The sequence below is a fragment of the Chelonia mydas genome, chromosome 1 (assembly GCF_015237465.2).
Source record: "Chelonia mydas isolate rCheMyd1 chromosome 1, rCheMyd1.pri.v2, whole genome shotgun sequence".
Classification (NCBI taxonomy): Eukaryota; Metazoa; Chordata; order Testudines; family Cheloniidae; genus Chelonia; species Chelonia mydas.
This window is the reverse complement of record NC_057849.1, coordinates 262,052,539-262,078,349: the sequence shown is the minus strand read 5'-3', so window position 1 is coordinate 262,078,349 and position 25,811 is coordinate 262,052,539. Positions and strand designations below refer to the sequence as shown.

Here is a 25,811-nt window from a genome sequence, read left to right as displayed (position 1 = left end):
GACAGCTTCCACTGGGGCAGCAGCAAGAAGTGGAGCAGTATCAAAGGCTGGGGCGAGGTGCAGTGAAGACAATGGAGATGACGGGCAACCTGATTGGTGGAAGAGGAAATCAAATTCTGCAGATTCAGAGGCAGATGTCTTCAAGAAGATGGTATCCTGTCCATCAGGAAGTGCTACTTGATCTCTATTCCCAGAACATCTCTGCAGCTGTGGGGCTAGATTAGGGGGATTGGAACATGGGGGAGGAAGGAGACCCACCACAGCTGGGGACTATGGCAGTCAATTAGAGGATATTAAAAATGGAGAGAGCTGTGGCACTGAGTCAAAAAGGTGGCACAGCACCTACAACTTGTAGGGTGTGTGAAGCCATCAGGAGATGGCTTATGTATTCACTATACAGAATAAGAAACCACTACAGGCATCCCTAGTGTACACCACAACAGGGTTGGGCAACAGTGCAATCTGTCAATGGGAGGTCAGGGTGCAAATATATGTGATCCCTGATAAAGTAGCAAACCACTGAGAACATAATCTCGCACACCTGAGATGTTATCATAAAGATTCCCCGCTTTTCTCATGCCTGTAAAATGAGTAATCGTTGCTACAAAATGTATTTCCATTTAAGTCAATGGCAAAAAACATCCACTAACATCAGCAGAAACAGGATTGGGCCCATAAAACCCACTGAAATCAATGGGCTCAGGCTCAAAACTATTCACAGTAAGGATTTTAACAGCTTTCCTTAACTAAATCCTATTGCTTGAAATATACCTGATAGCATGAATTTTTAAAAGAGAGTTAACTACATGGACAATCTAAAGGAGTAAGTAATAACCAACTGGTTTTGATCTAGGGGAAAACGAAGCCAAACTTTTAAATCAGCATAACTTTTGAATGAGCTGTAACAACAAAACAGTTTGTTGTCTTTTCAGCTGATTTCGCAGAAACGTTCCTCCTTTGCCCTTTAAATAAGTGTGGTGAGGTCACCCAGTTTTCAGGTTTGGTGCAAACCGTGGCCATGGCAAGTTAGAGTGGGGGTGAGGCTGGGAAATGGAGCAGGTGAAAGCCCGCGGCAGGTTGTGGGGAAGGGCAAGGTTGGGAACTGGAGCGGGTCAAAGCCCATGGCAGGTTAAAGTGGGAGAGGTAAGGCTGGAACTTGGATGAGTGCAGGATGGAGCAGACGGTGGCAGGGCAGCATGGTGCAGAGACAAGAAGAAGGTGACAGGAGAAAGTAGACACACAGCGATGCAGGGTAGAGGGGGCGCAGTGGGGAAGGAGAGGCAGGGTGATGCCAAGGCCTCAGACAGAAGCTAGCGAGAGAACCGGACAACCCCAGCCCCAGATCCGCAGCTGGCAGTGGCAGGTTAACGCAGCCCATCGCCACCCATCAACTCCCCCAGCCGCCTCCGTTTCCTGCCCAGCCAGACTACAAGTCCCAGCGTGCCCCGGGCGGCCGCCTCCCTGGCGGCACGTCTCCTCTACCCCGCCCCCTGACGGCTGATGCGCACGCGCGTTGGCGGCGGCGTCTAGGGCAGTCTCCCTAATGTAAGATGGTGGCCGGCCTGGCGGCGGAGCGCACGGAGCCCGGAGATTACCCGTCTCTCACATAAAGGTCGTCGGAGGAGCTACTCCGCCCCCTCCCGCCAGGCCCGGCGCTACCAGAGGTCCCGCCCGACAGCGCTGCTGCTCCTGCCGCCCGCTCGCCGGCCGCCGTGAAGCAGGAGAGACTGCGGGCGGGGAGGGACGAGGAAGGCGGGTGAGTGTGCGAGCAGGGGCCGGGGGAGCCGGGCTACGAGAGAGCGGAGGCTTCGCAGGGACCGCGCAGGCCTCAGTCCACCCCCCTCCCCCGGTTCGGCCCCCGGGAGCGGCGGGACCCCGCTGTCTAGGGGGAGCGGAGGCGCCCTGCCCGGGAGGTCGCGAGGGGCGCCCAGGGGCTGCCCGTTTTCCGGCCCCTCGCGGCGAGGGGAGTGGGGGTGGGAGGGAGAGCTCGGGGCCGCGCTCGGCACCGAGGGGCTGCTGGACTGGGACGTGGGAGAGGAGGGGGCTGTGCCCGGGAGCGTCTCACCCCACCCCTTCTCTCCAGCCTCCGGGGGAGGCCGCACTGGCTTGGGTTATCTATTTCAGTGTGATTCTCTTATGGCTTGGTGGAAATTTCCTCTCTTCCTCCTCCTCCTCCCCAAAACTGGGCTCCATTTGTTCTGATTCTCACTTTTGTGGGAGACAGATGGTAAATGGCAGCCGTCTCTTTTTTCCTATTATTTTGGACAGTTCATTTAACCTTCTCAGATTTGTCTCTTAGCACATCCGTATTTAACTTTCCAGGGCTTCTAAAACATGCTCAGTCCTAGAAACCTTTTCATAGGCTGAGTTAGGAGAAGGAAATGACAAGGCTATGGGCTCACATCGTGTTCCATGGCTTGCCATATGCTCTACCTGCCAGTTTCAGTGTGAGCTGGTGGTGCTTTCATGTGCACAATAAAAGGAGGAGGTGTGCGCTGGATAGTCATCCTGGAACACTTCACTGCTACAGTTCAGAGGATTCGTATGGCTTTGGCCTGTGTGCTTGAGACACTATCAAATGCGGAGTTATTAGGAGGGCAATGAATGCTATGTAGGGCAGTGGTTCTCAAACTTTTGTACTGATGACCTCTTTCACATAGCAAGCCTCTGAGTGTGACCCCCCCCATATATTAAAAACACATTTTTATATATTTAACACCATTATAAATGCTGGAGGAAAAGCAGGGTTTATGGTGGTGGCTGCTCGCGGACTCCCCCCACCCCGTAATAACCTCGTGACCCCCTGAGGGGTCCCGAACCCCTGATGTAGGGTATATGTTACATATTATTCTTTAAGCTGGATGTGCAAGTCCTGAAAAAGGTTGGTTTAATTTTACCAAAAGTTGTAAAGGTTATGTTAGCATATAGCATGTTTACTGTCTCTGTACTTTTTTCTAGCTTATTGTGCTTATCTGCAGTACTGCCTGTGTTACATTCTATTTTAGTTTTAAAATATCTGGACTTCAGTGAACAGATATTTTGACATCACACTTATGTAAGCATGATCACAGGCATTGACTAAAGGATAAACAGTAATACTGAAAGACAAATATGTGGAAGAATTAAGTTGTTTTCCCCTCCCCACTTTGTATCTGGAAACTCAGGCTACGAAAAGGAAGAGCAGAGCGAAGAAGTAGTGTACCTTAGAGGTTGGATGGCGTTCAGGTGGCCTATGAATACTCCAAATATACATCTCAAGTATACTTTTAGTTTTTCAGTAGCATTGCTAATAAAAGGAGAAAAAAAGTAAGTGCACAGTCTAGAAGTCAAATGGAGTCAAGTGTATTACACCTCAGGGTTTTTATGGTCCGGTAATAGACTCTTTCCATTCCATAAACAAGACTAACGCATGTATGGGTTTAGAAACATTTGGCAGTCAGTCAGACTAGACTTGACTTGGCTGACTGGCAAGGAAAGCTCATGGTAGGAGAGGATTGTTTTTGTATGGTAAGGGGTACTGACTATAAAATGCACTCTAGTTCTAATTAGCATGTTTTCCTTTTAAGTTCCCATTAAAAGTTTTTAGGTGGCTAGCTTAGTTTTTTCTTACAGAAAATGCTATAGGTGCTTGTCAGTCTTAGGGCTCTAGTTTTTTTTTAATTTGGAGCTGATTATTTCAAATGGATGACGTGTAAACATACAACTTCAAATTGTCTGATTATAAAATGTATTTTAGGCCTTAGACAACCAAATCCGTCATTTATAGACCTGTCTCAGGGTACAAGACTGTACCTTGCCATCTGGTGCAACCAAGCAAAATTGCTTGGCAAGGCCACTGTATCAGGGGTTCTCAGACTTTCACAAGGGTGAACAACATCTTAATAGACTATCTGGACCACCTTTCATCCCACTTGCGATTGCATAACATCCCTGTGTCAACTTCAGCAATTGCTTTTTTTGTAAAGTAGTAATAGGAAAGTATTCATATATTTTTAGCAGTCTTTAGTATGCGGTGTTCTTTTTTGAGAAAGTTAATGACACGGTCTTTGCCATTCAGTTCAATACATCTCCTTCTTCACTATCTGTTCTTTTCCTCTCAGCTGGAAATGGCAAGAAGAGTCTAGGCCATAGGACTGCCCATCTCTGTGAACTACTACTGATCCTTTGACCACAGTTTGGGAATCTCTGCAGTAGGTTACAGAAATAATACTCGGTTCTTATATACTTTCATTTGTAGGTGTCAAAGTGCTTTACAAAGAAAAGTAGTAGTATCCTTGAATGACCAATGGGGAAACCAAGGCATAGAAATAAATGATTTTCCCGAGTTCACACATCAGACATTGTTGGAGCTAGGATTAGAGCTCAGGTCTTTTGTTTGCTTAGCAGTGTGGTGGGCCTTCTGTCAGGCTCTGTGTGGTTCTACTGTGCAGGAGGGAGTGCAAGATTTGAGGCATTTACGGAGGTTCTTATGCCAGGTGAAATGAAAGGACAACGTTGGTGATAGATGGTGGATTGAATAAAAGCATTTCTGTAAATAAAACTGCATTGTTCCAGGGTAAACTCTTTGGCTCAAAGATAGCAAAACCAGATAAAACACACACTTTCTACAGATATCTACTGAACCAGAAACTTCCATTATAAATTAGTTATTTTGCAGGATATTTCCCTAGTTCAAAATAAGCAACCTTAGAGCAAAAATTGTCCAGGCCCCACATCCTGTGTATTTTTCCATAGTTGATGCAGTGGTTTTGAAGCTACTTCAAGTATCAAATTGTTTCTAGTAATGCAGTGAACATTTACAATCACAGGCTTGACTTCTCACTCTGTTTGGAACTCTGGTCAGCTTCACATTAGTTAGTGGATTGACCTCCTGTTTAGCTTTGATAAAGAAATTACAGTGCTCAACCGAGTCATTTGTAAATGGCAGGAGAATGAAATTCCATTATTCGAGATCTTTCTGGTGTTCTAGGAACATTGTAACTAAAACGCACTATATAATTTCTCAGACTTTCTTCATCCAAACTAAGCCCGTAAGTACTTCTACTGGAGGAGGCTTGAAATATTCTGGAATTACAAAATAGTACTTGTGTGACCTAGCAAGTTTAGGAAGCCTGTGTCCAAATTTATACAGGAATTCAGGGGCTGGAGAAGGACACTTCTTTCCATCTCCTGCACAATCTGTGAGATGTGTACAGTTTTTTGTTTCTAGATGTCATCTTAGTTACTTCCATAATCTGTTAAATACATAAACAACATTTGACAAACCAGTCATTAGATCACAAGGCAGAAGACTTAACTTGCTATGAGTACTCATACTGGGAACTGGGGTTGAGGTGCTGGTGGAAATGGGGCTGTTATATCTGAAGCAATTTTAGAGCTTTTTACAGTTCAGAGGTAAAATGTAGATGGATCCAGAAGCTTGAGTAAACACTACTGAGGTGAGTGGAGACAGGTCACGCTTCCTGGAGAAATCCTGGTCCCTCAGCAACATAGTGGGCCTTGTGTCAGGATCTGTGCAGGAGGGAGTGCCAAATTTGGGGTATTCTTGCGAGGGTTTCCCATGTGCTGCTGCATAAAAAGGATTTGGGGTGTGGACTGCTGCTATACCTCCCCACGCAGGGAAGATGGCTCTAGCCATAAGCTAAACTATTGGCTATAAAGAGGCTTCACTATTGTATTGTGGTGAAGTTTTTTGGTGGGTGTGAGGAAGGGTAATATATACCTTCTCCCACTCCAGTGTAATTCCTAGGAATATCTGGGCCTTAAACATTTACACCTGTAGAGTTTCAGGTTGACTGTCCAGATGCATGAAAACCCTACATGCATTTGATTGATACTTAGGTTTACTTTGCAAATAAGTGCTAGAAATGCAATTATTTTTAAAACGAAGATTACATGCTGATGAGTAAGTCTGCAAAGAAATTCGTGGCTAACTGCCTCACTTTTCAGAGAGTGGCAAGTAGAAAGCTGGTGAGTAAATTTATCAAACCCTGAACATAATACAAGCAGCATTACAGTAATGACCAAAAAGTTGTGGTCATCTTGTGACAGCATTGGAAATGAGCAAGTAATTTAGTGAGCATCCAAAAAGTACTTTATTCCTAGTTGTTGGTTCTGCACACTTCAGGTCTTTAGGCTACAGGCCATCTTACTGTAATCTTGTTAGCCAAAGATATAATTTGTTTACTAATGCTCGTTAGAGAGAGTGTTATAAGTGGCAATTTAACTTCTCAGTGTAAGAATACTCCTAAGCAATTTTGTCATACTCTAAACTAGTCTGTATTAAACTGGTAATCATAAAAGGAAAGCAGTGATTTAACTTTCTGTAGGGTAAAACAGTGACTGCTGCATGAGAAGGTTCATCAGCAGTAGCCCCTCTTGGCATACTGTAGAAGTGATAAGGTGGTCACTTACCTGCTGCAGTGAAAACTTGGCTGCAAAAAAAAATCTAATTCATTAGGTGAGCATCAGTTGAAGGCAGTTTATCTAGTAAGACTTGCAGTTTTAAAGGTTACTTTGCTGTTGACAGTATAGATTTAAACTTGAATTCTGCTTGGGTGGTATATATTAATTTTAGATTAGATGGTCAGTAGCCCAAGACTACTGAAGGTATAAAATACAGTACTTCCCATAAAGATGGGTTTTTTTATTATTAGAATCCAGCCTATTAATGTCACAGTTGCTTACCCCCTGGCCTTTGGAGAGCTGCTCTGCTTTACAAAATATTTAACAACATTTGAGGACTGGAATGCGAAAGGGTAGTGTGTTGAAACAGGGGTACTGGTAACTTAAATTGTTCGCATTAGAAAGTTCCAAGTGGGCGGGGGTTTGGTGTAAGGAAATGCTTGGGGTAAAAAATGGAAGTGTGTTGTGGCTGTCACTCAAGATTTCTGGTTTGCAGTACAATTTAGAACAACAACAAAATGAGGTCAGGAGGGAGTTCAGCAGTAACAACTAAATGTCTGTAAAGTGTACTTAAAGGTTTGTGTTTCTGTTGGTTCAGCGCAACAAATAAAAAGGGGTGAACTGACGGGCAGTGCTACAGTAAAAGATCTGAAGCTTCATTATGATGAGTAGAAGTTACCCTAGGCTTTCAAATATATTATCAAGCAGAAACCTCCCTCTCCCTCCATTTATCTCCTGTTTCATCGCCAGTGGTGCTTGGAATAAAATGTAGACTGAAGGTTTGTCTTCATGTACAGTGCTACTGTGCCGATGGGAGACCTCCCATCAGCGTACTTAATCCACCTCCCTGAGAGGTGGTAGCTATGTTGATGGGAGAAGCTCTCCTACAGATATAGGTCTGTAGTGTTGACCTGGCCTTAGTTTTCACCATCTATTTATACTGTCATTGAGTCTTCTGGTAATCCCTAAACTAGTAAGAAAACTGTAGGTCAGAATTATGTTATAGGTCAATTTACCTTGTAGTTCAGATCTGTTTACATGTTTTTCCTATTTTATTAATATTATGGACCTGAATCTCATTTACACTAAGGCTCCTTTATGCTGCCAGAATTATGTAAAGAGGCCTTAGTGTAAATAAGAAATAAGCCTAATAAAACACCTCCAACTTGGCTAGTGACTCAGTCTCACCGCTGTTGTGGATCCATGCAACCATTTTTCTGTAAAGCAACCCATTTTGTAAATTGTCTGTTGATGTCCTCCCTTTAAGTTGGAACTTTCCTTCCAGCTTTTGATAAAACACAAGGATCGTGGCATTTGTAACGGAGAAAACTTGTTTTCAAATGATAGCTCATTTTTGTCCTTGAAAGCAGCAGTAAAGAAATTTTCAGCACTCATCTGGCAAAGGATATATTAAGTTGAAACTTCTTGTATGGATAGCTTCATCATTAGTAGCAAACTGGCTCCAGAACAGCAGATTGGAAGTCTCTGGAAATTAAATGATGAATTATACAGTTTACAATAGCACACCAATTCTAGTTCAATCATTTTGTGTAGTTTAAACGTTATTCTTTTAAAATATTAAAGACAAAAGTTGGGAAATTCAAGCAATTATTAGCATTTACAATAATCTGCAGAAGTTTAAAAAAAAAAAAGTAGCTTACAGCTACCTTCTTTCCTATATGGGTGGTAGCTGAGTAGGAATTAATACTAGAACGATCATGTGAACAGCTCACAACTATAACAAAAGGATTACTGACATTAAGATTTTTAAAGATTTGTTACTTAAAAACTGCAAGATTTGAAGTCAGCTAACTATGCCCTATGGCAGGCCTGTTGTCCTATCTATTTGTACTGTGGCTAGTGCACTGAGACCCTAAGTCTGACCTGAGGACTTAGGTATTTCTGTTTATATAAATCTATAGCACAGTGAAACTTCATGCAGACCACCTGCCCTTGGTGAGCACTCAAAGATCTTCCTAGATAACACTAAAATGCTAGTTTTAAGAGAACATCTTTCTGTGATCAGAGACAGCCTAGAACTGATGCCAAATACAACCGTACCTTTTTGGGGAAAATGGCTCAACTACTTTTGACTTTGCTGTCAAGTGCACACTGTGTATAGTCTTTTCACAGAGAGTTCTGCATTTTCCCTAACTCAATGTATTGCAGTAAGTTTTTTACACTGAATCACTAGAAAGTAGTTAAATGTAATAGAAATTACGTTTTTATTTCACCTGTGCTGAATAACTGATGGACAGAGCATTATTGGCTGCAACAAGTAACCTGTTCTACGCTTAAAAAACAAACAGCCCCTCCCCCCAATGCAATATTTGTATTTGATTTTTATAAACTACTTAATCTAAATGTTGGTATATTAAGTGACTTGCAAACAATAAAATAAGTTTTGGAATCAGGTGTAATTTGGTTTTGTGTGATTCCTTTCAGCTTTCTGTGTTAGGGTCTTTTAATAAAGACAACAACTTTTTATAAGTCCTTGAGTGATCAGTTAATGTAGTTTCCCCTGTACTTAAAATGTCTTGGCTGGGAGAATGGTGGAAGATAAGTTCATTGAAAATTGGATTAGCATTTGACAGCACCAGTTCATTGTTTGATGTTTATAGTGGGGTCAGATACTGCTGAAGACCAGAAGGTTGCCAGTGTATAGCCGCATAGGGGGAGGGGGAAGGGAAGGGTGCAAGTGCATTGAGACAACTAATTCTGTTATGTACTCTATTTCAGAGGTGACTTTTCCCTCAGTCTGATTTAGCACGAGCAGAAATATTTTGGGGCTTTCTTAGTGTCTACTCCTTTGATTTTAGACTTGTGCTTACATACTCAGTCTTTCTAACTGTTCTTCTCTTGACCTTGTTAAGCCAACCTTTTGCATGTTGTGTGTTAATATATTTTTTCTGTCTGAAGGAATTTGTCCGCTCTGAGGGCAGTAAAAATGGAACAACTGTTTTATCCTAAGTAGAAAATGACTCCAGGATCCAGCCTTTAAGTAGGCAGATGGCTGAGCCAGTATGTTTGCCATTAACTTTCTTTTCAGACTAAGGTTTTTTTGCAGGATACATTTGTGTGTTCATAGACTAACAGATAACTTGCTCAAGGTGTTACCTTACAAGTTTTTGTCATGCAAGAAAGGTCTCAAAAATTTTACCTACCCAAATAGACCCAATCAGGTGTAGCTAGACAATTGGGGTGATGATGGGTAGTGAACTTGTTACTGTTTTTAGATTGTAAAAGATATTTGATTTAATGCTTTGCTTTTTGGCACTTTCCTAGAACGCTGCCATCGCTGATGCTTCTTATAAAAGATTACTTAATACAAGAAAACCACTTGCATAGGACTTTTTGTCCCTTAATAGTTCAGGTAACTTTTAGGTTTTCTTCCATTTCCCATTTATCTTCCCTCCCATAACCTTTAAATCCATGACAATGTCCAGGTTGTGGTGGACTCCAGAATCTGTCAAATGCAGCATCTAAGATGTCTAAATGTTTATGCCAAGCAGTGATGCACTCCTTTCTGCTAAAAGTGTTTCCTTGAAAGTGCTCCCAACTTCTTTGACCTTGTGTAGTAACACATTTGTATTTCCTGGCATAGTGGAACCAGAGGCTGACATTTGGTGTGCCATCACAGAAATCCCCATTGTCCTGCAACTTTTGCAGTTTTGAGTGAATCTTGCTTAAGACCATCACGCTTTTCTGGGTTACCCATAGGTGTACAGGGAAGCTGCTAAAGCATCCTGCAATCCTTGTAAGTTTTACCTGCTTCTGTTACCACAGTGGTGCATAAGCATTAAGTGCAAGATTCCTTCATTTAGCACTTATAAGTATGTGACTGTGTAGTGGTGTTGTAATCTTGATCCAAGTTTAAAATAGCCTTCCTAAAATGTTGCTCTTCTCGTTCGTCAAAAGACAGAAATGACAAGGCCACATTAAAATTCACCTTTCTTATATCTAGTCCTGTTTTTTTTTTAAATTTAGACTTGTTTAGACACAAACAACTATGTCTTGTTTTGTTGTAACCTGGAGGATTTTAACTTCCAGTTGCCACCTCCTGCTGAGGGCCTGTAAAACTGCCATTATTATTAAAGTGTAGGACTATGTGATGCTGTTCTTGGAGCCTGTAAACTGCACCCAGTCAGCCACAGTAGCAACATTTGAGTAATAGAAAACAATCCTTCCATCTGAAGAATAAGCTTATTTCCCTATGGTAGGACTTTAGCTACTTTAAAGTCTTCTACTTGTGCATTTGTCAGCCTTTGTCTTTGTCTCTGTTCACGTAGACTTGGTAAATTCCTTACCCCTTATTTCCCTTGGAAATATACTATAATTACTAATGTGGGAAGTGTAGATTTTTTTTCCCTCTCAGGCTGTCCATCTTGACAAAAATCACTGGCAGCCTTTTTCTAAGGATATAACGTGGATGTTAAGACATCTAGACTTGTACTTCTGAGACTTGAATCCAAAAATACCAAAAGTGAGATGTGACTTGAAAATTGTAACTAAGGTTGTACAGTGTTTTTATTTAAATTAACCTTAAAATTTAAATCACTTATTTGCATTTTGTTAGTTCTTCACTTTATTTTGTTAAAGTGAATATTTCTTTTGCTTGTTTTCTTGGAATTAGTGTCATTAATAGAATTTCAGATTTTTACGTAAAGGTTTTCTCTTAAGCTTCTCACTTATTTCTAATTCATGTTGAAAATGGCCAGCCCATTTCTTACTGTGAGAACCAAAATTTTCCTCCAAAATTGATCTACTTCTCAAAGCTATTAATTGCCCCTTTAACCAATTCACTGTAAATCTGCCTTCACATCCCACTTTGGAAAAGTCTGGCAACAGTTTCAGTGTATGCTTTTCTCCTTTTGTTGCCTCTGGGGAAGTACTCAGGGCAAAGACCAATAGCTCTGGTATGAACCGTTGGTGGCATTGTTCTGTAAGACTGTTCTGTTCTTTTACTGAATTGTGAAAGGAAGATATGGGATTGTGGGTACCCCACACCAAGCTGGTCATACTTTGTGTGTATGAGTCTGCTTGTTTCATAGAGGTTTGGAAGTTGTGTTGTCTATTGACGGACCTATATGAAATGAGTGACTAGCCCTAGTGTGTGTGAAATGGATTGGTAGCTTTAGCATAGAAGAACCCGCTTATTGAATGGAGACAGACTGAAAATACGCTCTCTTCCTTAGAGGTATTTCTTGACGTGAAGGCTGAAACACACTCATGTGGTATAGAGAAATCTGTATTACCATTGTTGCATCTGATCTGTTGCTAGAAGACTTCAGTTTGTAGAACTGTCAGTCCAGCAGCTTTCAGAAAGGCAACATTTCAAATCCAAAATGAAATGCACAGTAGTGGTAGGAAGGTAACCCTCTTACTTTCCCATACCCTGTCCATGGTACTGCATGTATGTGTCCTGCGCTTAGTGAGTAGAGCAAGTCTGAGAGGGTATTTGAGTCTTGGCTCAACAGCCTATCACTTCTGCATCTTAAGGCTGGAGCAGAGGTATGTGTATTAGTCACAAACTGCGGCAATGATTTTTTTGTTTTTGGTTCAGATTATGTTTCTCATTTGCCTTTCGTGCTAGGTGCTAATTTTTAATGCCCCAGGAAATAACAGTGGCCTGGCATATGGTTAATGCTATAGATGATGATAGTCCCTTCTCTGTATGGTATATATGAATAACTTAAGTGAGACAGATTGTCCACTATTTAACCTTAATGTATTTTTACATTAAAAAAACTCCAAAGTAGCTTATGCAGTTTATTACTGCAAAAACATCAGACTGATTTGTTGCAAAATGTGAAACTACTTGGTTTTGTGGTTCAACTAAGAAAGCTTTTCATTATGTTGGGGTCAGCAGTAAGTTTTTTTCTTTTTTGGGAACCAAATTCTAGATAAAAATTCAAATTGGTTGCTGAAAGTAAATAGAGTAGTTCACTGCTTGTGCAGGAAATGCCCAGAAAGAGAGGGCTGTCTGGCCTTGGCATATGTATATTGTTTTTTGCTCTGGATTGGACCTGCCTGGTCGTGTGAATTATAGCATTAGTCATGGATTTGACAGGCACTATCTACAGATTTGAGGATTTGTTTTTATGCCACTTAAGAAAATGTTTATAATTAACTTAGTCATGTTAAAAATGTTAGATTATAGAGCTCAAGGATACAGAAATAGCTGCAGTTTTTTTGGGTACTTGAATTACTGAGTCAGTAATTGAGACTAATAACTCTTTACTCCTTTAACCCAACCTTTTAGTCATACAAATGTCAGAGGTTTAGGGTGGGGTAGTCTTATGGAGAACAACTTATTTATCTAGGGCCAAAAAGTGTATTAGGGCATTAAAAAAAGACAGGTCCCAATGTCTGAGAATTCTGTTCCATCTTGTGAAAAGTGCTGACGTGACAGTACTGGATATTGAAGCCCTCTGATTGTCCAGTGAACAAGTACTGCTTGGGTAATGACAATGCAAGATTCATCTACCAATGTACTGTGACCTGGAAATGAGGATAGCTCAGCCTCCAGGCTGATTTAATCCTCTGCTTCTTTAGATTCCTGCTAGACTGGTGTGTGTGTGGGTAAGTACTGCCTGTATGGACTCTTGGCAGGTGAACTGGACTGTGGCTGGCAGATATGTAATAACCTGGATTAGATTTGAGCAGGTGAGCTAAAGGTGGAAAACTGTGGAACCCTGTTACTAATTCTTGGTGTAAAATAGCCCTCTAGAGAACACACATTTGAGTTCCTCTCTGAGGAAAGCAGTGGAGATGTCTTTGCCAGCCTTTTCTGCCTAGACTCATCAACTCTTATTGAAAGTGTTGAACATAGCAAGATTATTCTTTTGTAATTTGCCTACCTCTATAATTTGTGAATTGCATTTAGCATCTTTTCACATCCAAAGATTTTATTGAAAGCAAGTATAAAATATCTTCTTAGCCTTTCCTTGTCTAAAAATAAGAATTTAATGTTAATTTAAAAAAAGTTGTAAAAGTTTAATCGTCTAAAAATTTCCTCTCCTGCTTTCCTGAAAGGTCCTTTACTGTACTCAGTGAGAAGTCCCTCACCTTAACTCCCTCAAAGCCAGCCCACACAGTTGATTGCAAACCAAGGGGTTATGTGAACTCTGTTTTCCCAGAGCCTGCTTTGAAGGACAGTTTTCCTTTAAATCCTGTTAGCCTCCATATCATCAGATTTCAAGGAGAGCAGTAAATTACTAGGCTTAATACTTTTTGCATCAGTTAGCATATGTCTGCATATATTTCCAGGCAAAACAACATTAAGGTAAATTTGAGAGTACATGTCAATAAGGTAGCATAATGTACATTAAAGGAATTTTGCAGTTATCCAAAAACAGTGTGTTAAGATCAAGAAATTCAGTATTAAGGTTAAATTTAAGAAATCCAAATATGTTAAGGTATGGAAATGCACAATTAGGGCACTTGAACAACCTTCAGTACTCTGTAGGGATGTCATGCAATAATCATTAAGGCATTTTAATGCTTTTGTTCCCAGATAAGAGTAAATTGATTTTTAAAGACATTCAGTTTCCCACTTCAGTATCACCACAGGATAGTGCACCTTGCATTTCTCTCTCCTGCACTCTAAGGAGATCTGGTACAATGGGTAGCTTATTAAAAGAAATATTTAGGATACCAGTCACTTTTCATAACAAAGTTTGTCAGTAGTCTGGTGCATAAAATCTTCTTCAGAAACACTCACAAAGAATTGCCCCGTGTCCATTATCTTCCTACTATTAAAAAGAAAAGGAGGACTTGTGGCATCTTAGACTAACAAATTTATTTGAGCATAAGCTTTTGTGAGCTACAGCTCCCTTCATCGGATGCATTCAGTGGAAAATACAGTGGGGAGATTTATAGAGAACATGAAACAATGGGTGTTCCCATACACACTGTAACGAGAGTGATCTGGTAAGGTGAGCTATTACCAGCAGGAGAGCAGGGGGGGAAAAAACTTCTTCCTATTGTTTTTAGTGAGACTGAGGCCATAGCATCCCTCAATTAGTGCACCCCCTTCCAGAATGGTGGAAGCCTCCCATTGTTTCCAGGGAAAGTAACAGGGAAAATGACTAAAGTCTTTTTTATTTAAAAAAAAAAAAAGTCTTTCATTTAGCCTGTGAACAAGATTTCAGTGAGTTTTAACTATTAGGGAAGTTGGAGTCAGTTGTATTGGGAACAATCAGTCTGACCCCAAGTGCTAATTTTAAAGAACCATTTTAGTTAGTTTTTTACCTCTTTAACCAATTCATTCTGTAGTCAGAGTAAGTGCTGTAATTTTCTCGGAAGGTACCTTGTATTCTTCACGTGTAACAGTGGTTGAATGTCCCTGCTTTGTATGCGAAACTGAGCCTTAACTGTGGAACCACAAGTGGTACTTCCATAATGTGACCTTTAGAAATGTATGGTGAAGGGTTCTTTGGTCTAATCTAGACCAATTAGTTTGTACACCTACCATTCAGTCTTATGTATAGCAGTATATAAGCCAGAAGCTGGAAATGGGCGACAGGGGATGGATGACGTGATGATTACCTGTTCTGTTCATTCACTCTGGGGCACCTGACAGTGGCCACTGTCAGAAGACAGGATACTGGGCTAGATGGACCTTTAGTCTGACCCAGTATGGCTGTTCTTATATTCTTATGTAGTATATTTCAAGGAAAAATATGCTATAATTTTAAATTTCACTTAATTTAAAACACAATTAGAACATCAGAATTAAAACTGAAACCGTTTCACTGCAATGTTACTTCTGAAAGTGAACATTTTGCCCCCTGACCTGTGTGTGTGGTTTAAAAACAAACAAAAAAAAACCACTATAGACAAGCCATATTCTTCCTAGTGGCAGGTAGAAGCATATCCTAGGTAGAATTCTATACAATTGGCCTCATCCCCCTGCAGTTATGGTAACAGTGATTGGCTGAAAAAAAGGCAAGAGACCCGGGCACCTGCTATTTCAAAGACCCATAATGCCAAAGGACAGTAGGGATGGTGAGGGAACACCTGTGCTGCTAACATCTTCAAAACATTCATCCTGCTGGGAGGGGAGGCTCTCTGTGTCCCATAAGTACTATAGATTCTTCAGGAGACATGAGTGCTCACCCATCTTGAGTCTTATACCTATGGATCTTTTGAAGTTGTAGCAGCAGCAGCAAGAGTACTTTTTCTCTAAGCAGCTGTTGGTTACCTCTCCCTGTCATGTAATTTTGGGATCTACCTGGGTGGTGCATCTTTCTAAAATTGGGAAGGAGGGTGCAGCTGGGAGCCATAGACATCTAAAATTTGCAACTGCATCTTTAAAACAAGAAAGATTTGCCACTTAGTTACCCTTGCCCTCCCTCATTACAAAAGTTGCTGTAAGTGCAGCCATATTAAGATTTTTCAGACAACCTTAACTCGGATCCTGTACGAATGTTAATATAATATTTAGCCATTTGAAACCCCCTTCATCGTAACCATCAATATCATCCACACTTCCAGTAGTAACCACAAACCTTCCTTTACCGCACAGTGCTGTACTACAGGTATAGAACCTGTCAGTCTCATATTGGCCACAAACCCCTTCTCCAGTTCACCCTATTCGTTACGAGGCATTTCTTCATAAAATCTCTTCTTGTATACGGCACTGCTTTTCTTTCTACTGTTCCATTGAGCCAACGACTGTGATCTACTTCATCTATTGTCCACGGTAATACTTAATGCTTATTCTCTTCAAAATGCTTTACAAACACTAGCTAATTAAACCGCAGCATTCTTCTGGGAGGATTTATCTTTATTTTATGGCTGGGAAAACAGACACAGTGAATCACTGGTACAACTAGAATTAGAAGTCCTGATGTCAAATCCTATGCTTATGTAAAATAACTCCTCAGAGTAGGGTTATTGTGTTATAATTTGAAGTACATCTGGGGGTCAGCCTGTCCCAAAACCAACAACCAGGATTTAGTAGTCGTCTGTTGCAGTGGTGGTATAATTTACTCGCAGCTGAGAGCTGTGGGGTGTTACACTGGGATAAAAGGTTATTTAATGGTAGACAAGATGATACAACTGGTATGCAAAAAACCAACCCCAACGTAACAGTGATTTTATTTAAACTCGAACAAACAAAGCTGGATTCCACCTACATACAATAACATTAAATAGATTAAGAGTGTGTGTGTCTATATTTATATATTTATATAAATATATAAAACTTCTAAGTGCACTAAACTAAATATAACCCTCTAAATAGAGAAATATATTTATCTCTGTATGCACAGGCTATTACCTTTATAGGTTGTGGTTGAGGGTAAAATTTTAGTTCAAAGTCCCTTTTCTCCAAATCTCTCACTGGGTACTAATGCCCAAGTTAGTCTTTGAGACTCAGATGCCTCTCTTGATTTCCTGAAGAGATGGACTCGACTCCGCTGGTACTTGTTTGTGGGGATGCACATTAGATTAGACCCACAAGATTTGAACGGTTTTTGGGACTCCTATTCCGGGGCCATGTGAATCATAAGAGGTGACTGGAGATGATGCTCAGGAGCAAACAGGAACAGATGCTCAGGAACATGTCATCAAACATGGACTGATCCTGAACAGCTGGCTTTAACTTAAAGGGACTCTCTTCTGCATGTCTCTGTCCTGCTCAATCTCACTCTCCACTTACTCTCTGTTTCTCTTAGTCCTGGTTTCCCTCCCTCCCTCTCCCCTCACTCCCTTGCCCTGTTTCTCTCAGGTTACTCACAGACTCCGTTTCTCTCTGTGTCAAGCTCCACACTACCTGCCTCTGTCCCTCAACTGCCCCCCTCTTTTCCAACTCTCACTTACCCTCTCCCTGAGGGGGAGCAGTCATCTCCTCGCACTTTCTCAGAGGGAAGGGTTTCCTCTTCTCCATAGAAAATTACGCTGTATTCACCCTGAACACACCTAAATCATATATTCCCATATAGGGTCGAGTCCCTTTGTTGTATTTACATTTATTTCACTACTAGATCACATTTGTCAGCCAGATGGGGAATATGTATCTCAGATCTCACCCCTTCCAGAACAAGACTCGCATGAGCTTTTATGCTGCTCACTCTTCACAAACTGACTGACCATGAATGCCAGAGTAGAACAGTCATCAAAACAGTAAGACGCTTGCATCGAAGTAATTACATTTTAATTTATAGTTAATCATTTTTCACATAATTGAACTTGTTCATACTGATTAGTATCTCTATCAGAGAAATGGTGAGTGGGGGTGGCAGGGGGTAGGGAGGTGCCAGTCAAAGTTGTCTGCAAAATCTCAGCTCTGAATTTCCTGCGCTTCAAATATATTTAGTTTGTTTAATTGATTTTTACAACCTTAACAGTATCTTTCCTTTTTGTGCTGAAATTATCTTTTTGGTAAAGGTGTGAAAACATCATTATGTGAACTTTAACTATCCTGTCTCTGAACTCCACTGGTTTGTCTGAATGCCAGAATTTGCAAACTTTGCAGGCTGTACCTGAAGAGGGAAAGACGGAGCCTTGTTTCCTGGCCTTGAAAGTTTTACTTGGATTAAATAGGAGGAACACGTGGATAGAACCCTTCATAAGTACACATCACCCGGGAAACTAACAGGGAAGAAGTTTAGGTTGGTCATGCGTGATCTCCTTCCAGGGTGACAATTCACTAAAGAGGCTCATATCCTTTCATTGGTTTTCTACAGCCTTCCTCCCTCCTCTACAATCTTGAGTTCTTTACCCCTGCCCATACTCTGTGTGTCTCTGAAGACCCTCTGGATCTTGTGGCCTTTCCCATCTGACTGTGCTGGGACAAACAGCATGCTGCTTCACTCTTTCCATTATATGTGTGGGTGTGTTCTGTGTAGATTCTTATACCACACTCATGTAAGAAAAAATGCACTTGGTTTCACAAAAAGTATTCTTACAACTTGGGGGAGGGGAGTGCTGGTTATATCCAGAAGTATTTTAAGTGGCCTATCATAAGAGCAAATCTGCTTGCTTCTGAAATGGCAAATGTTTGTTAAAGGCCTAGAATTAAATCTCTGACAGGGATAATTTAGAAGTATCCTGAGAGGGCATGGCTCTATTAGAGACAGTAAAACCATAACAACTCTCGCTTTAATCTGGTATTTGAACAGAACAAGGGCTTCCTGGTTGCCCTTTAAAGTACATTGTTAGTGTTCAACACCTTGTAGGAGAGGTCCCTAAAACCTAACTACAAAGTCACTGCCATGGTTTGTAATTGCATAGCATCCGTCACAAAGCTGGGAACGCATGTTTGACCCATTAGTTTTTGTTCTCCCAGTTCTATGTACAGTGGGGAGTTAGATTAACTAGAACCTTTAGTTTTTGTTTAACCTGGCTATTTAGCTTTAATGGAAGTTGCCGAGTTTTCTCAAAGTATTTGCAGGTTACCTTTACATAAAGTTCAGTTAAGCACAGAAAACAGCTAATTTATGAAGCACAGGATCAGCAATGTACTTAAGAGGGAAGGTCTATGTTTTGTGTAGCAGGACAACTTGCATAAATAGATGTTAGGATATAAACCTACAAAAAACTGCTCTAATAAGGTGGGTGGCAGGAGTAGACTTGAAGAAAAATATTTGATGGGCAGAGGTTGGAAAAAAGAGCATGCTGCACGCTTTCCTTTTACTTTACATCTGAACTCTCTTCCCTATTGTGAATCTACAACACTTCAAAGAAAATCAGCTTCGTTTCCTTACATCCTTACCCACTGGCTTATAGGATCAGGGATTCACTTGTAATGTCAGGAATTTGTGAATTTTCAGCCTCCAACCAAGTGTCAACATCCAGATGTTAGTTACTTAGTTCTTAATGGAAATTCCCAAGGAAATGAGTGAATCAAGCAGAGGCTGAGGCTCTGCAGACTTCCTCCCAGAATTCTGGTTTAGCTAAAGTAGACAATAGGACCCTCTTCCCTCCTGAGGGATGAGGACCCTGAGGCCTGATCTACACTTAATAATTGGACCTACATAGCTATGTCAGTTAGGGTGTTTTGGTGCTGGGGGTGAGAAGCTACTGCTCTCAGGGATATGGTGTTATGCTGACTTAACCCCCCTGGTGTAGTGCAGCTGTGTCGATGGAAGAATGCTTCATACACCAATGGAAAAAACTAGGGCTGTTGATTAATTGCAGTTAACTCACGTGATTAACTAAAAAAATTTAATCACGATTAAAAAAATTAATTGTGATTAATCAGTTTTAATCATAGTGCTAAAGGATAGAATACCAATTGAAATGTATTAAATATTTTGGATGTTTTTCTACATTTTCAGTTACAACACAATACAAAGTGTACAGTGCTCACTTTATAGTTTTTTATTACAAATATTTGCATTGTAAAAACCAGGGTTTTGGAGCAATCAAATTTTTGAATTGCTCTGCTCCAGCTCCGCTCTGGCGCCAGTAGTGACTGCTCCAGCTCCGCTCCGATTCCGCTCTGCGCTCCAAATCAAATTAATTTTTAACTAAATAAAAAAGTGCATATTGTAATTTTGAAAAATTTTTATTCAAACTTTTAAAACAGTTTAAATGTCATCAACAATGGTACGAACTAGAATAATTCATAAAATAAAAAATTATTGCAGCAATCAAGTCATCTTTCATAGCTTGCTGCAAATCATTTAAAATTAACTTTAAAGCTGAAAATCACTCTACACTAGCTTGAGTTGTTGGCATGCTCGAAGCAATTCTGCAGGCAGCCTGAATGCGGTGTGGGTAGCTGTGAATTGCCTCAAAAATAGACTTAACTTTTAGCCTACCAATAGACTTCATCGCCTCACAATCTTCCCGAAAGTTTCTCTCAATTAATGCTTCATTACAATTATGAATCGCAGAAACTCACCGCCATCTGTCTTGTTCATCCAATTCTTTTTCGAAGACGTCATCTTCTGGAGAATTGGTGCTTGAATTATTTCCATTTCCCTGTGATGGTTGAAGACGTCTCGGGGATGGACGCTCAAACAAGTTCAGAGTGGAGACAGAAGTTTGAGAACAGCCTGCTATTTCTGAAGGATGTGAACTTTCTGAAACTGCAAATTCGATTGTTGATGACTCCTTTTGTTGTTTCATTTTCTTCAACCTCTTTCGCCAAGTTCAAATGTAGCAATAGATTTTGTTTTCGAGTCTTTGAGCAATATCAAGGAGCCCTTCCTTTGTCTTTGCCATTTCCCTTGAGGTAAGAAGAATCAGATTCCGTGGGTCAACATAAACTCCAGCAAGGAAATGAATATTGTCAAAAAGCTTCTCTTTGTGTTTCTGCATGGAGGATAGAATTCCTTCTGAAATTTGTCCACCATTTTCTTGCAAGAATTTTGACAGTTTTCACCATTCCTTCATTAAAACTCCTGGGGTTACATCGACAGCTTGAAGATTCACGGTTGTTTGGTTTGGCTTTGCCAAGAGGTGTTGCAGGTTCTTCACTTCATCCCATTCAGCTTTTGTTAACTTGAGTTCTCTTGTTCCAGCAGCAGCCACTTGTTCACATAAGGTTGGAAAACGAGAAGCCGATCAATCATCGCAAATGTTGAACCCCAGCGAGTCACAGTATCCAATGATTGAGTTACCCCATGTAGATCAAGCAGAACACTTCACATACTTGGGGTTTGTAGTTTGACAACGACTTGTCGAATTTTTGCCAGAAATTTCTTCTCATGTTCTTTGTTTAGTCCATCCCAGATTGCCAACGGAAGAGTGAATACCACACCTCATCAGTTGGACTTCTGAGTCATCCTCATGAAACCATGTTGGAAGTCATTAACCCAATGCGCAGCAGCATCCATGTTGAGTTCGATTTCATCCATTCCTTTAGTTCCTTCATCAGGCAAAATAGCTTCAGTTCTGTCCACATCCCTGGTCTCAGACGTAGAAATGGTTTCATTGTCCTCACTGAAATTTTTGACGGCACACGTCATGTTTGCTGCATTGTCAATGCAGATGCTCAGCACTTGCATTTCACTGATCCCAAATTTTTCTAAAATAGCTTTTACTTGACTTTTCACATATGAAGAATTGTGACGCCCTTCAGTGTCGATTATGTCCAAGGTTTTTACCGCAGCTTTATCTTTTCCTTCTTCGTAGTACTGAGCATTGATTGCAAGGAAATTTCTGTTTCCACGGGTTGCCGCATCCATTTTCAGATAGCACAATTTTTGCTCCAAAGCTTTCTTGAGCTCTTTGTGACCAGACTCAGCTGTGTTGACAACTAAACGATGAACCGCATCGTGCCCCGTCGAAACACCAAGCTGCCGACCCATTTCACCTGCAATTTTTTGGAATCCTTTGTTCTTTAGCCTGAAGGTAGTGAGCGGTGTTGAACTCAAGCAAACCATTTCTATCAGCCCTTCACGGAAAGTATTGGCATCCAGGGAGACTGTAACCTTTGAGGACTTCAAATATGAGTCAAGTTTTGTTGGCTCAACTTTGGGTTTCTTTAAGGATGAACTTCTACAAAAAATCTTTTCTCCAGGAGTTTTCAAATAGCCAGATGAACGTCGTTTAGCCATGTCAGCTTTTTGTTTTGCCTCATCTTCCTGGTCCTTTTTTGTAACCAGAGCTGCATAGTTTTCAAGATGGTTATGTTTTACATGCCACCAAAGGTTGAAACTTTTTACGGCATTTGCTTCACTTGTCTTGAAGCTACATGGTTTGAGCTCGCCATTCACCTCCTTTTCCACCTTGTACGTTGCCGATTTCTTCTTTGCTTTTCCCAAAAGCCCAAATTTGGGCTTTTCAAATTCAAAAGTAAAGATGTCGTTGAGATCCTTTCCCATAAATCGGCTATCAATCATGGGGGGCAGATTAGATTTTTTTTGTTGAAGCCGTGGCCAAATCTTTTTGTGCTGCTACCGAATCCAAATGTTTCTTGTTATGATCTTTGAAAAGCAATTAACAAAAGAATTACAATTTTTTTATAATGTATCTGCTTGTGATATCTTAATCACTTAAGGTACTTTGAATTTATTTTGGATTTTCTGGACAAAAATGATCGCGTTTTCTTTTTACACAATTATTAAAGTATATTTTAATATTTTAACATGTTTCTTGCAGTTTTAATGAAGTAAGTAGTATTGATATACATAATATAAATTTTTATTTATAAATTGCAAGTTTTTCTTATGAAATTTTGCGATAAAAATATTCGAAATATTTTCCAAGTTTTTAATTAATATCTCAAACGCTTTTATATAGATATATCAATGAAATTTGGTATGTGCCATAGCATTAGTACGTGCTATTGCTGTTCTACAACATTAATGGTTGGGAAGTAATGAGGCTACACGTTACAAAGTTGACAATAAACTTTATCGGGAAAGCGGATTCAAATTGCAAGCACAGTCCTTTTAGTAAAGAGAGCAAATTTTCGGAAATATGTTTTTGCTTCATCAGGTAGAGCAAATAACAGGTTCTATCTTGTATAATGTTTCCAGGCTGATGAAGGAAAAAACATTTCCGAAAATTTGCTCTCTTTACTAAAAGGAGTGTACTTGCAATTTGAATCCGCTTTCCCGATAAAGTTTATTTCCAATGCTATATCATACAACATCATTCAAATAAAATTATTTAAACTACAGGCGTCGTGAGCTGGGGGGACTGGGCCAATTTTATTTATTTTTTTAAGTCTTTGACTGTTTAACAGAGATGATTTTGGAATATGATTTAATGCTAAAACATGCATTAAAATGGTACTCTTAATTGATTTTGTATAATGAACCGTTTCAGAGAAAACTGTTTAAAATTTTTAATCTGCTTAGATGCTTAGAATGATACAGTTTTACTTATTCCTTATTTTTCAACTTTGGAACCATCAATTTTAAATGTAATAAATAATAACCAAAAATTAACTACTTATGGAACAAGAAAAGGAGGACTTGTGGCACCTTAGAGACTAACCAATTTATTTGAGCATGAGCTTTCGTGAGCTACAGCTCACTTCATCGGATGCATACTGTGGAAATTGCAGAAGACATTATATACACACAGACACCATGAAACAGCAGGAGAGTGAGTTTGTGTGTGTATGGGGGAGGGGGGGTGAGAAAACCTGGATTTGTGCTGGAAATGGCCCACTTTGATTTTCATGCAGGTTGTAAGGAGAGTGGTCACTTTGGATAGGCTATTACCAGCAGGAGAGTGAGTTTGTGTGTGTGGTTTTTGGAGGGGGGTGAGGGGGTGAGAGAACCTGGATTTCTGCAGGAAATGGCCCACCTTGATTATCATACACATTGTGAAGAGAGTGGTCACTTTGGATGGGCTATTACCAGCAAGAGAGTGAGTTTGTCTGTGGGGGGGCGGAGGGTGAGAAAACCTGGATTTGTGCTGGAAATGGCCCAACTTGATGATCACTTTAGATAAGCTATTACCAGCAGGAGAGTGGGGTGGGAGGAGGTATTGTTTCATGGTGTCTCTGTGTATATAATGTCTTCTGCAATTTCCACAGTATGCATCCGATGAAGTGAGCTGTAGCTCACGAAAGCTCATGCTCAAATAAATTGGTTAGTCTCTAAGGTGCCATAAGTCCTCCTTTTCTTTTTGCGAATACAGACTAACACGGCTGTTACTCTGAAACCTGTACTTAGGGAACATAATATTACCGCTCGTAGCCAGGGGCAGTTGATGACAAACCTTTCTTGAAATATGAAATGACCAACTACCAGTTCGGGACGGCTATGGTTTAAATAATTTTGGATAATGTAATATGGTAGCACATACTAACGCTAAGACACAAACATAATTTCATTACTTCCTATTAAAGCATTTTTGAGATTAATCAGAAATTAACTTCTCATCGCCTCCCTGAAGGGACTGTAGCTCCCTTAGGAAGAATTTTAGGACACGTGTTCACAAGCGTTTTTTCTTAAAATGACGAAAGGATTCACCCCCCAAAGTTGTGCTGGACATTTTCCAATCACTCTGGATATATCAAAAAAATCACTCCTAATTTATGCAAAAATGTTTACTATATATTTATATGCCTGCTGCTCGCGACTTATTCAGTAAATTTAAAACGACAAACACTACCAAAAGACCATTGAACAGATGACATATAAAATAAGTCCGCCAGAGTGACTTATTACTAAGTATTAGTGATGTGGGAGCATGTACAAATGTACCGGTAATGGGAGCCTATGTGAGAAATGAGCTTAAGTGGTTAATATCTCTTGAGATATAAATATATCAATAAACAGAAACATTATTTTTTTTGCAATATACCTGTTTGTGATGTCTTAAATGTTGCGTCTTGCGTGACACTTTTCTTCTGTAATCACAGCACTCAGCGCATCTCGTTGATCAACCCTTACAAAAGTAGTATGAACACATATTAATCTAACTAATCTACATGAGTACGTACTCGCCTAACCTTGGCACAAGGGTGGGAGCAGTCTGCAGTGTTGCCAGATGCCTGATAATTATCTGATTCTTTAATAAAACATATCTCCAGAAAACTTTGTAATTTTGTATCTGTACATTAAATCTTGATTTCGGCTGAAGTGAGAATAACTGTGACATATTACGTAAAGTGGTAAAGTAGATGTTAATATCAATTATTATACAATCTAACTTTTTGGCACCGTTAGGACTTTCTTGCTAAATATCATTCTTTTTGGATTGAAAATGAAAAAAGAAAAAAAAAAAAACAACCTGGAGCAGTCAAGGTTTTCTGTGCTCCGGTTCAACTCCAGCTCTGGGCAAAAACCTGCAGCTCCACTGCTCCGCGCTCCAGCTCCGGGCTCCGTTCCAAAGCCCTGGTAAAAATGATAAAATGTATTTTTCAATTTAAGTCATACAGGTACTGTAGTACGATCTTTGTCGTGAAAGTGTGCCTTACAAATGTAGATTGTTTTGTTTTTGGGTGCAGTTATGTAAAACTTTAGAGCTTATAAGTCCACTCAGTCCTACTTCTTGTTCAGCCAATCGCTAAGAGAAACAAGTTTGTTTACATTTGCGGGAGATAATGCTGCCCGCTTCTTATTTACAATGTCACCTGAAAGGGAGAACAGGCGATCACATGGCACTTTTGTAGCAGGCATTGCCAGTTATTTACGTGCTAGTTATGCTAAACATTAGCATAACTTTGTGCTTTGGCCACCATTCCAGAGGACATACTTCCATGTTGATGATGATCATTTAAAAAAAATGTGTTAATTAAATTTGTGACTGAAATCCTTGGGGGAGAATTGTATGTCTCCTGCTCTGTTTTGTACCTGCATTCTGCCATATATTTCATGTTATAGCAGTCTTGGATGACCCAGCACATGTTTATTTTAAGAACACTTTCACTGCAGATTTGATAAAATGCAAAGAAGGTACCAATGTGAGATTTCTAATGATAGCTAGAGCACATGACCCAAGGTTTAAGAATCTGAAGTGCCTTCCAAAATATGAGGTGTGGAGCA

General features: G+C 40.3%; 1 protein-coding gene across 13 annotated transcripts in view; it reads left to right on the top strand.

Annotated features, from left to right (window-relative positions):
* The first annotated feature begins 1,353 nt into the window (after positions 1 to 1,353).
* Positions 1,354 to 25,811, top strand: part of CNOT4 (CCR4-NOT transcription complex subunit 4) — a 114,176-nt gene continuing 89,718 nt past the window's right edge. For 3 of the 13 annotated variants that reach the window (XM_043545271.1, XM_043545266.1, XM_007069280.4), the window contains exon 1: positions 1,482 to 1,756. The gene's annotated coding sequence lies outside the window, so the exon portion shown is untranslated. Of the gene's footprint in view, positions 1,757 to 25,811 lie in introns of all 13 variants that reach the window. The other 10 variants (XM_007069282.4, XM_007069281.4, XM_007069284.4 and 7 more) reach the window with 9 other exon arrangements.